Source organism: Acipenser ruthenus, chromosome 51 (genome assembly GCF_902713425.1).
Source record: "Acipenser ruthenus chromosome 51, fAciRut3.2 maternal haplotype, whole genome shotgun sequence".
Classification (NCBI taxonomy): domain Eukaryota; kingdom Metazoa; phylum Chordata; class Actinopteri; order Acipenseriformes; family Acipenseridae; genus Acipenser; species Acipenser ruthenus.
This window is the reverse complement of record NC_081239.1, coordinates 8903668-8912718: the sequence shown is the minus strand read 5'-3', so window position 1 is coordinate 8912718 and position 9051 is coordinate 8903668. Positions and strand designations below refer to the sequence as shown.

The 9051-nt window shown below is 41.2% G+C and overlaps 1 long non-coding RNA gene across 1 annotated transcript; it reads right to left on the bottom strand.

Moving 5' to 3' along the window:
* Positions 1-5837: 5837 nt before the first annotated feature.
* On the bottom strand, positions 5838-6636 carry LOC131722807 (uncharacterized). Its single transcript, XR_009320044.1, has 3 exons — positions 6443-6636; positions 6243-6302; positions 5838-5892 (listed from the first exon to the last, which is right to left on the bottom strand). It is a non-coding gene; the product is annotated as an uncharacterized LOC131722807 (long non-coding RNA).
* Between the last annotated feature and the right edge of the window lie 2415 nt (positions 6637-9051).

The following is a 9051-nucleotide window of genomic DNA, read 5'->3' as shown; positions in this document are numbered from 1 at the left end:
TATTTTTTTTTTTTTTTTTTTTTTTATTAATTTTTTTTTTCCTTTTTTTTTTTATTTTTTTTTATTTTTTTTTATTTTTTTTTTTTTTTTTCCCCAATTAGATAAATCTGTATATACATGCACATAAATAAATACATCCAGATTATTTCACACAAAAAAACTGTAACTCTCCCTCCTCCCCCAGCACACACAATCCCTCATTCACACACCAACGCTGCTGAAAACTCTGTAAGTCATGGACTAAAGAAAAATAAGCAAAGTCAATTTGAATTCTTGTTTTCAACAACAATTTCAACATTAATTCAGCATTATAAATTCCCGACCCCTGCAGCTTGTTTTTCCTGGTTTTCCAGATTGCTAATTTTCCTTGCCCAAATATAAAATTGATTAAAGCACTTTTAAATCGTGTCTTGTGACTGTAAGGAAAATTAAAAATGAATAATTCTTTAGTAAAAACCACATTTAAAGAATTTAGCAATTCAGCAATAACATTAAACAAGGGGTCCAACCTTCTGCAGTCAGTAAAAAGGTGAAACAGTGTTTCTTCCTCTCCACAAAAAACACAGTCTTTACTAACTGCATGGTCAATGCGGTGGACGTGGCGCCCAGTGGCTATGATGCCATGAAGAATGCGCCACTGTAGATCGCCTGAACGCTTAGGCAAAGGCGGTTTATATAAAGACCTCCAGGCCGGAGCAGTACTACCTACACAGTCCACATGAGCTCTCCATCTGGTATCTGGCAGTGTCTTTAGCGCATTCACATGGCACACCTTAACACAGAGTGTGTACAGCTCCTTTTTTCCAGAAGAGTGTGCAGGAAGCTGTTGTAGCCTCTCAATACTGTACAAACCTTCCCCAAGGTTTTCAGGAACAGCAGGGGACACTAAAAAAGAAGGACAAGCCAACTCTTGCTCATCAGTGCCTCCCAGAGCCTGGTTCAACATCTCTGTAACCCTAGGGGAGAAAGAGTCTCTGAGCTTTTTCAAAAGATTTTCTAGTACTCTGAGTGAGTGAATTCCCAGCTGTTTGGCCAGGCTTTCCACCTCTCTCCACCTCCCAATGCTCACCTGCAGTAAATCTTTTAGTTTTGTAATGCCCCCTTTTGCAAAACTAGAGCACAACGCCCCAGATTGGAAACCATCTGCAGGGAACAAGGAGTTAAAAAATAAAGGCTCCTCTAGCAATGCTCCTGCGGTCAAATAATCCTCCAGTCTCTCCACCTTCACCATTCGCCAGGCATTGAGCATGTTCTTATAGAAATCTGGGAGTTCATTGGTGTCTAGCTGAGATAGATTTATTAAAAACAATTGCCAATCCCAGCCCAGTTCCCTCACTCTGTGCAGGAAAGAGAAGGCGATGTTTCTCCAGCTTAGCTCAGGTAAAAACAACAAACGCTGCACTGCTTGCAACCGGAAAGTAGCCACACGACTGCGTACATCCACTAACCCTTGACCCCCTTCACTAGGGGGCAGGTACAAGACAGCTGGCTTTAGCCAATGATGGCCACTCCAAAAAAACTCCAATAGCACTCTTTGTATCTCATTTATCAGCCCTGGGGGAGGATCCAGGCACACCAGCCTGTGCCATAGCATGGAGGCCACCAGATTGTTGATCACAAGAACTCTCCCCTTGTATGACAACTGAGGTATCAGCCACCGCCAACGCTGCAGCCTTCCCTTAACCTTTTCTGTTAAATCCTCCCAGTTCTTGGATTCATACTGACGTTCTCCCCAAATAGACTCCCAGAACCTTGATCCCAGTCCTCCCCCAGCGCAAAGGCTGAGGGAGCGTCGGGGGGCCGGCTCCACGCCACTCCCCTGACAGGAATGTGCTGCACTTGCCCCAGTTCACCTTGGCCGATGAGGCTTTCTGAAAAATGTCCAAACTGTTTCTCAGTGCTGACACATCAGCATGACTGGTGATGAAGACATTAACATCATCAGCATAGGCAGACAATTTGACTGGAGGAGCATTACGTGGAAAAGGTATACTCAGACCAACTAGCTTACTCCTAAGATGACAAAGCAGAGGTTCGATAGAGAGGGCATATAACATGCCTGATAGGGAACATCCCTGGCGAATCCCTCTGTACACCGGAAACTGACAGCTCAAGCTATTATTAATTTTCAAAACACTAAAACATTTTTATATAACAGGGAAATAAAAGAAATGAAATTAGGACCAAAACCAAAAGATTGTAATGTTTTAACAAGATATTTGTGATCCCACCCTATCAAATGCTTTTTCTTGATCTAGAGAAATAATCCCCAAATCAAGATTAAAAAGATTACTAGCAGTTAAAACGTCTCGGATTAGAAAGATATTATCAAATATTGTCCTTCCAGGAATGCAATATGACTGGTCTTTATGAACCACAGTGTGAATACATTCCCTTAGTCTATTGGCCAAGGCTTTTGAAAATATTTTATAATCCGAACATAAAAGTGAGACAGGGCGCCAATTCTTTAGTTCTTTTAGATCTCCTTTTTTTGGCAACAGAGTAATCACAGCCCGACGACAGCTCAAAGGCAGCTCTCCTTCTCTAATGCACTCTTGTAAAACCCGAAAAAGGTCTTCCCCAATCACTGGCCAGAGCTTTTTATAAAACTCTGCCTGAAGGCCATCAATCCCAGGGGCTTTTCCTGGTGACACCTGAGTGACTGCCTCCGTCAACTCCTGCATTGTCAAACAGGCTTCTAGGGGGCGCTGTTCTTCTTGAGACAAGCTGGGCAGGTCCTGGTGCAGTAAAGCGATTTGCTCCTCATCACAGGGCTCGGCACTAAACAGCTGGGTGTAGAAATACACAGCTGCTCTATTAATATCTTCTTTACTGTGCACCTCCTTCCCGCAGGGCAGACGCACACAAAACAGCTGCTTACTCTCCACCACCTTCTTCTCTAAATTGAAAAAGAATTTGGTGGGTGCATCCATGTCCTTTAGCTGCGTGAAACGAGAACGGATGAGGGACCCCTTCACTCTTTCCTCCAGTAGGCTGCTCAGAGTTTCTCTTTTCTCTCTCAGAGACTGGAAGATGTTTTCATCACTATCGAGAGTAATTTTTGTTTCTATTCTCAATATCTCTTTCTCAAGCTCTTCAACTGTCTGGTTCAAAACCCTGGTTGTATTTAAAGTATATTGCTGACAGAAAATTTTAATTTGTATTTTTCCAATGTCCCACCACTGTCGTATACTACTATATTTCATAATCTGCTGCCTCCAGGAGACCCAAAATGCTTTAAAAAGATCTAAGAACTGTTTGTCTTCCAATAATTTAGTATTAAAATGCCAGTATGACTTTGAGGGAGCAGCAGAAGGCAGGCAAATGGTGAGTAACACACAGTGGTGATCAGACAACATAGTGGGAATGATATTGCTCTTAAAAATCTGATTAAGATTTTGTTTAGTGCAGTACAATCTATCTAGTCGCGCTTTTGATATCTGATTATTATTATTGATTTTAACCCAAGTGTACTGCTTTACTCTGGGATATAAATTCCTCCAGACATCAACCAGGCTTTGAACTTTTAAAACAGCAGACAGTTCTTTTGAAGACTGGGGATGTGGCTCTTCATGATTCCTGTCCATAATAAAATCTTCTGTACAATTAAAATCACCCCCAACTAAAATCATATGTGCAGGATTACAATTAGATAAAACCTGATTTAATTTTTTAAAAAACAAAACTTTTTCCCTGCCCTCATTTGGTGCATATAAATTGATAAAAACAATCTCAGTGCCTTTAAAAACCGTTTCTATTTTTAAAAGGCGCCCTTGGATTTCCTCACTAACTGATAAAATATCTATTTGCAGCCCCGGGGAAAACAGCACAGCTACTCCAGCACTGACATTAGAACCGTGACTAAAGACGCCCCGCCCCTTCCATTCGCTCAGCCACTCACTCTCATTCAAACTGTCTGTGTGCGTTTCCTGTAAAAACATCACATTCACTCTCTTCTGTGTGATAAAATGAAATAAATGTGCTCTTTTATTGACACTCCTACAACCATTTACATTAAGAGTAGCTATTTGAATTTGTTCCATAGGAAACAAAGAAAGCAAAAACAAAAACAAACAACTAAACACTATATTAAAATGTCTTATTAAATAATCCATTAATAAGTCTTCGGTTTGTTATCATTCAACAACTTTCTTGCAGAGACTATTACTTTTTTTAAACGATACCGTTTCTTTTGGTCTAGCTCCTCTAACGTAGCTTTTCTCATGGCTATTTTTGCAGAGTAGATAAACAGCTGGATATTAGGAAAGAACTGTGTTAAATCAGTTCCTCTTTTCCCTTTGGTTTTATCTAAAAACGCTGATATTGTATCAACTGAATAAATTTTACTCTTACCAGCCGGGTTGGGCAGAGCCTCGTCGAGCAGCACCGAGGAGTCAGAGAGCTCTCCTCCATCATCCATCTCTGATATCACCGACTCCTCTTCGGATTCTTCAGCGTCATCCACAGCTACTGTATCCGGCAACAGGTCCTCTGATCTGGAGGCTGTCTCAGCGCTGGACTGAACTACAGCGCCGCTGTTACCCTTCGTGCCTGAACGCGGGGTTATCACAGGTTTACACTGAGATCCAGCTTTACCTTGATCTCCTGTCCCAGAGCTCTGAGCTGCAGCAGCACCGCTGCCCTGAGAGAGCGTCTCAGAGTCCCAGACAGACTGCCCTTCTTCAGCTACCTTTCCTGGGGTGGCCACACGTCTTTTCCTCTTTTTTTCAACAAGTTGAAAATCTGCGTCCTCTGGGGTATTCACTGTTTCAGCTTCGGTTTCTTTATTGTTTTCTTTAACCTCCGCTCCGATCCCCCGCTTCAGTCGAGGCGCCGGCTCGGGTCTCACTGTCTGCGCTGGCGGCTGCGTTTGCTGCTCAGCCCCCGGTGCTGTCTCAGAGATTCCGTCCCCCCCACTTGCTGGCTCTCTTGCCTTATTATTCTCAGTATCATTATTTTTTTGAGGGCAAGCCCTTCTAAGGTGTCCTTGTCCTCCACAATGAAAACATTTCATTGATTCTGTGCTGGCAAATATAACATAATTACTACCATCAATATTGAAAGTCCACGCTACTTCAATAGACGAGTTGGGGTCATTCAATAATACAAAAACTTGTCTCCTAAAAGACATGACATGCTTAACATCTGGGTTTTTACACCCAAGTAAAATAGGTTTAATTGGGGACATTATTTTTCCGTATCTTAGTAGCTCATTAATAATCAACTCATCTTTAATGAAAGGCGGGACATTAGAAAGGATAACTTTAGTGACAGGGGAAGCTAAAGGTAAAACGCTGACAAAACTTTCTTTAATATACAAACCTTCTTCAACAATCCTGTTCACTAACAGTTCACTATTAAGAAAAACTACGATGGCTTTATTCATTCTTGCAGCAGAGTTTATATTTCCATACCCTATTTTTTCCCCGACAGCTAACAAACACTCCTCCACTGTTACTGAACTGTCTGGAATACATTTAAATCCGTGCCTACGGGTCAGCGACCCAAAACCTCCTGATTTGGAACCCATGGCGGCTCCAAACCAGGAGACAAAACCAAATTAAATAATACAAATAAATAAATAAAACTAAACGTGTACAAAATGAATATAACTTCAGTAAAAGTTTTACTCACGCACAGTACACACCACTCACTCTACACAAGCCCCTCCCACGATCCCACAATCCTCAGAGAGAGAGAGAGAGAGAGAGAGAGAGAGAGAGAGAGAGAGAGAGAGAGGGAGAGAGAGAGAGAGAGAGAGAGAGAGAGAGAGAGAGACAGAGAGAGAGAGAGAGGGAGAGAGAGATTGTTGCAATGGAAAGAGCTTTAAGAGATTCTTACCTGCACTTATTTTCACAGCTGAGTACACAGTGTCAGTCTCAGCAGGTTTGACTGGTAAAATAAACACACTGTTAATACAAACAGGACAGTAAACCCATTGGATCAATAGCTCCCAGTGTTTTAGCAGACAGGGCCCCCCTTGGTGTTCAGGGGTTCCCCACAGTCTACGGGGGGTCTTCTGGTTTCAGAGCAGCTCAGCTCCGCAGTCCTCTTGCTCAAAGAGCTCAGAGGAGACACTCTTACACCATGAGAGCCAGGGGCAGCTGGACATGTGAACAGATATAGAAAACAAGCAGAAGACACTCACACCTGTCATGGGTTACAATCACTGATCCTTTAGGGAAGTGTGAAAGGGATGTTCAGCTTGGGAATTCAGAGACACAATTTACAGAGATTCTTACCTTTCTTTGTATTGTTGTGTTTGCTGGTGTCAATCACACTGTAAACAATGTCTTCAGAATCTGGAGGGACATTTAAAAAAATATATTATCTTCAGTGTTGGTTTCATGCAATTTTAGAAATGAATGTCGATTCCTAGCTTCACTGTTATTATTGTGTGTGAATAATGTGTTGGTGTCTCCTCTGTGTGTCAGTAACTCACCAGGTTGCTGTGTTTGGCTGGAGAGCTCTACTCCCCCTGCTGCTTGGTCCTGGTTCTGATCCGAGCGTTCCCTGTGACAGTAGTGAGATACACCAGGCTTGATCAGTTTCACTTCAGTAATGATTCCACACCCCCCTCCTCTCCATGTGTCACTGAAGACAACCATGATTTTTTTGTATCATCAAATTATGTTATATTAAAAAATACTGACAATATTGTTAAAAGGCAAATAGCTTCAGATACCATTGTAACAGTTTATATTGCTGTTAGATTGGTATGATGTTTGTAATTGTTCTGAGTAGTGCTGAGAGTCACTGCTGAAGATTTGTATTGTTTCTGTGCTATGAGCTGGGAAAGTGCTTTAACTTGTCATTTCTTTTGCACTCTTGGGCTTCCTCATTCCCATAATACTGTGTAGCAGGTCGCTACTTTGTGTTTTGTTTTATCGTTTTAATTAGGCTACTTTCATTTTTAGAACGCCCCCTTATCTTTCGTTTCTTTCCCCGCGCCAATCAGAGGATGATTCCCCTTACCTGGATCATGTAAAAGGCTGGTTTTACAGATAAGGGGGACAGAATAGGAAGCAGGATGTAAGGGAACGGGAGGCTGTCGTGACGGCGGCGGTATGGCTGGTCGGCAGTCTGTGCAATGGCGATGTGTTTAAAACGATTCTGTGTGTGGTGTGCGAGTAGCGGCAGTAACATTGAAGTATGAGACGTGAGTAAGTCAATTTGATTATGATCTTCTAGTCAGCTACAACCTTCGTTGGTTGTCGTGAAATCCTTAAAGGGAATGACTAGTTTAGAACTTATTGTTTCAAAGCAGAATGTTTGTTTACATTACATGGCCGGCTACTCTTGGACCACCACACGCTTGATAATGCCCATCCTTCTTCTTCTTCTTCTTCTGGTTAATATATAGGGCACATTCCATCTATTATTTTAGATGATTAGCGCCCTCTATCTGTAGTCCTTTGTCTGTCTGTTTTACTTTATTTTTCTGTAATCTTTATTATAACTTCCCTTCTTTTCCTGTTTCCTTTATATATTTTGTCAGTATCCTTTTTCTGTTCAGTCTCCCGTCCTCTTTCCCTTTTCCCAGCAAATTCTTTATATTGACTTCATATACCTCCATTTCTCTCAGCCTTCTCTCCATTTTCCTTCTCTGCTCCTCATATTTCTCACACTTTAATAAATAATGTTCTACTGTTTCAGCTACTTTACATTTTTCACACTTTCCATCTTCATGTTTCTCCAGTCTTAAAAGATGTTCATTTAATGAACTCTGCCCAATCCTTAACCTATCCAACGCTCTTTCCTCTTTCCTTCACAACTCTTTGTTTACCCAACTGTTGTTCACCTCTTTCTGGATATTATAATAAAACCTTCCTTTTATGCTTTCATCCCATCTCTTCTGCCATTCTTTTACTATCATTTTTTTCACATAACCTCCCATTTCCTGCGATCCCAGAGGAATCACCACCTCAATTTCCTCTCTTTTTAACCCATTTTTTGCTGCCAGATCTACCATCTCATTGCCCAAAATGCCAGAGTGACCAGGAATCCAAACTAAAATCACTTTGATCCCCATTATTGTGCATTCCTTATATCATTAAACTCCCCTTTTAATGCAATAAGAACACTCAATGAATCTGAAAATATGACTGCTTTTTTAGGCTTTATTTCAGCTATTTTAACTATTGCAAATAGTATAGCTACCATTTCTGTAACAAATACAGATAAATGGTCAGATATCCTCGCTATTTTACAGATCTCTAATTCTGGGATATAATATGCTATTGCCACTCTTCCTGTTTTTGAATCCTTGGATCCATCTGTAGATATATACATAGTGCCTCCATACTCTTCTCCTCTACAAAAGCTTGACTCTTTCTTTTCAGTTCCATTTTTTCCCCTCCTTTCTTCACTTGCTCACTCAATTCTATACAACAGTTTGGTTTTTCCATCATCCATTCCGGAAACACATTTATATTAACATTCTTTACCAATTTTAAATTTTCCATTTCCAGATGTGTTTGGTGTATTTGATTTATTTATTAGTATTTATTCGCATTTTTTTCTGCACAGTTAATTTTGTTGCTGCTATATGTGTTTTTTTTTTTAACACTTGCGTCAGTTCTGCACGGTTATATACTGTTGATGGTAGTAATTGTTAGTTAATGTGCATATCTATGGTCCGAGTCAGTGTCCTCTCCAAATAAAACCTGGAATAATTTTTAATCGTTGTAGTTTGTGTGCTCCTTCTGATTTATATCCCAATTCCATGCCCTATAAAAGAACGTACTTAGGAGACGTGTTGTAAACTACCGTTTGTTTTAATTGTGAGGGTGGAATTCCCTAGGTGGCGTAGTCAGGCTGTACTTGTTGTGTATTCCGTGGCGCTTGCCCCGCTGGGTCTCGGCGGGCAGATGCTACAACGGTCTCCATGGCTACCAATACCACCCACTTACTTTTAACCTTCGCTGTTTGTTATAATGGATGCTTCTGCAATTGATCCTCTTGTGTTTGTGTTCTACCCAGACGTGTCATTTCCAGTCCAGTCTGTGTTGTGCTGAGGGGTCGAGGGACACTACTGCTAGTCATGGACCC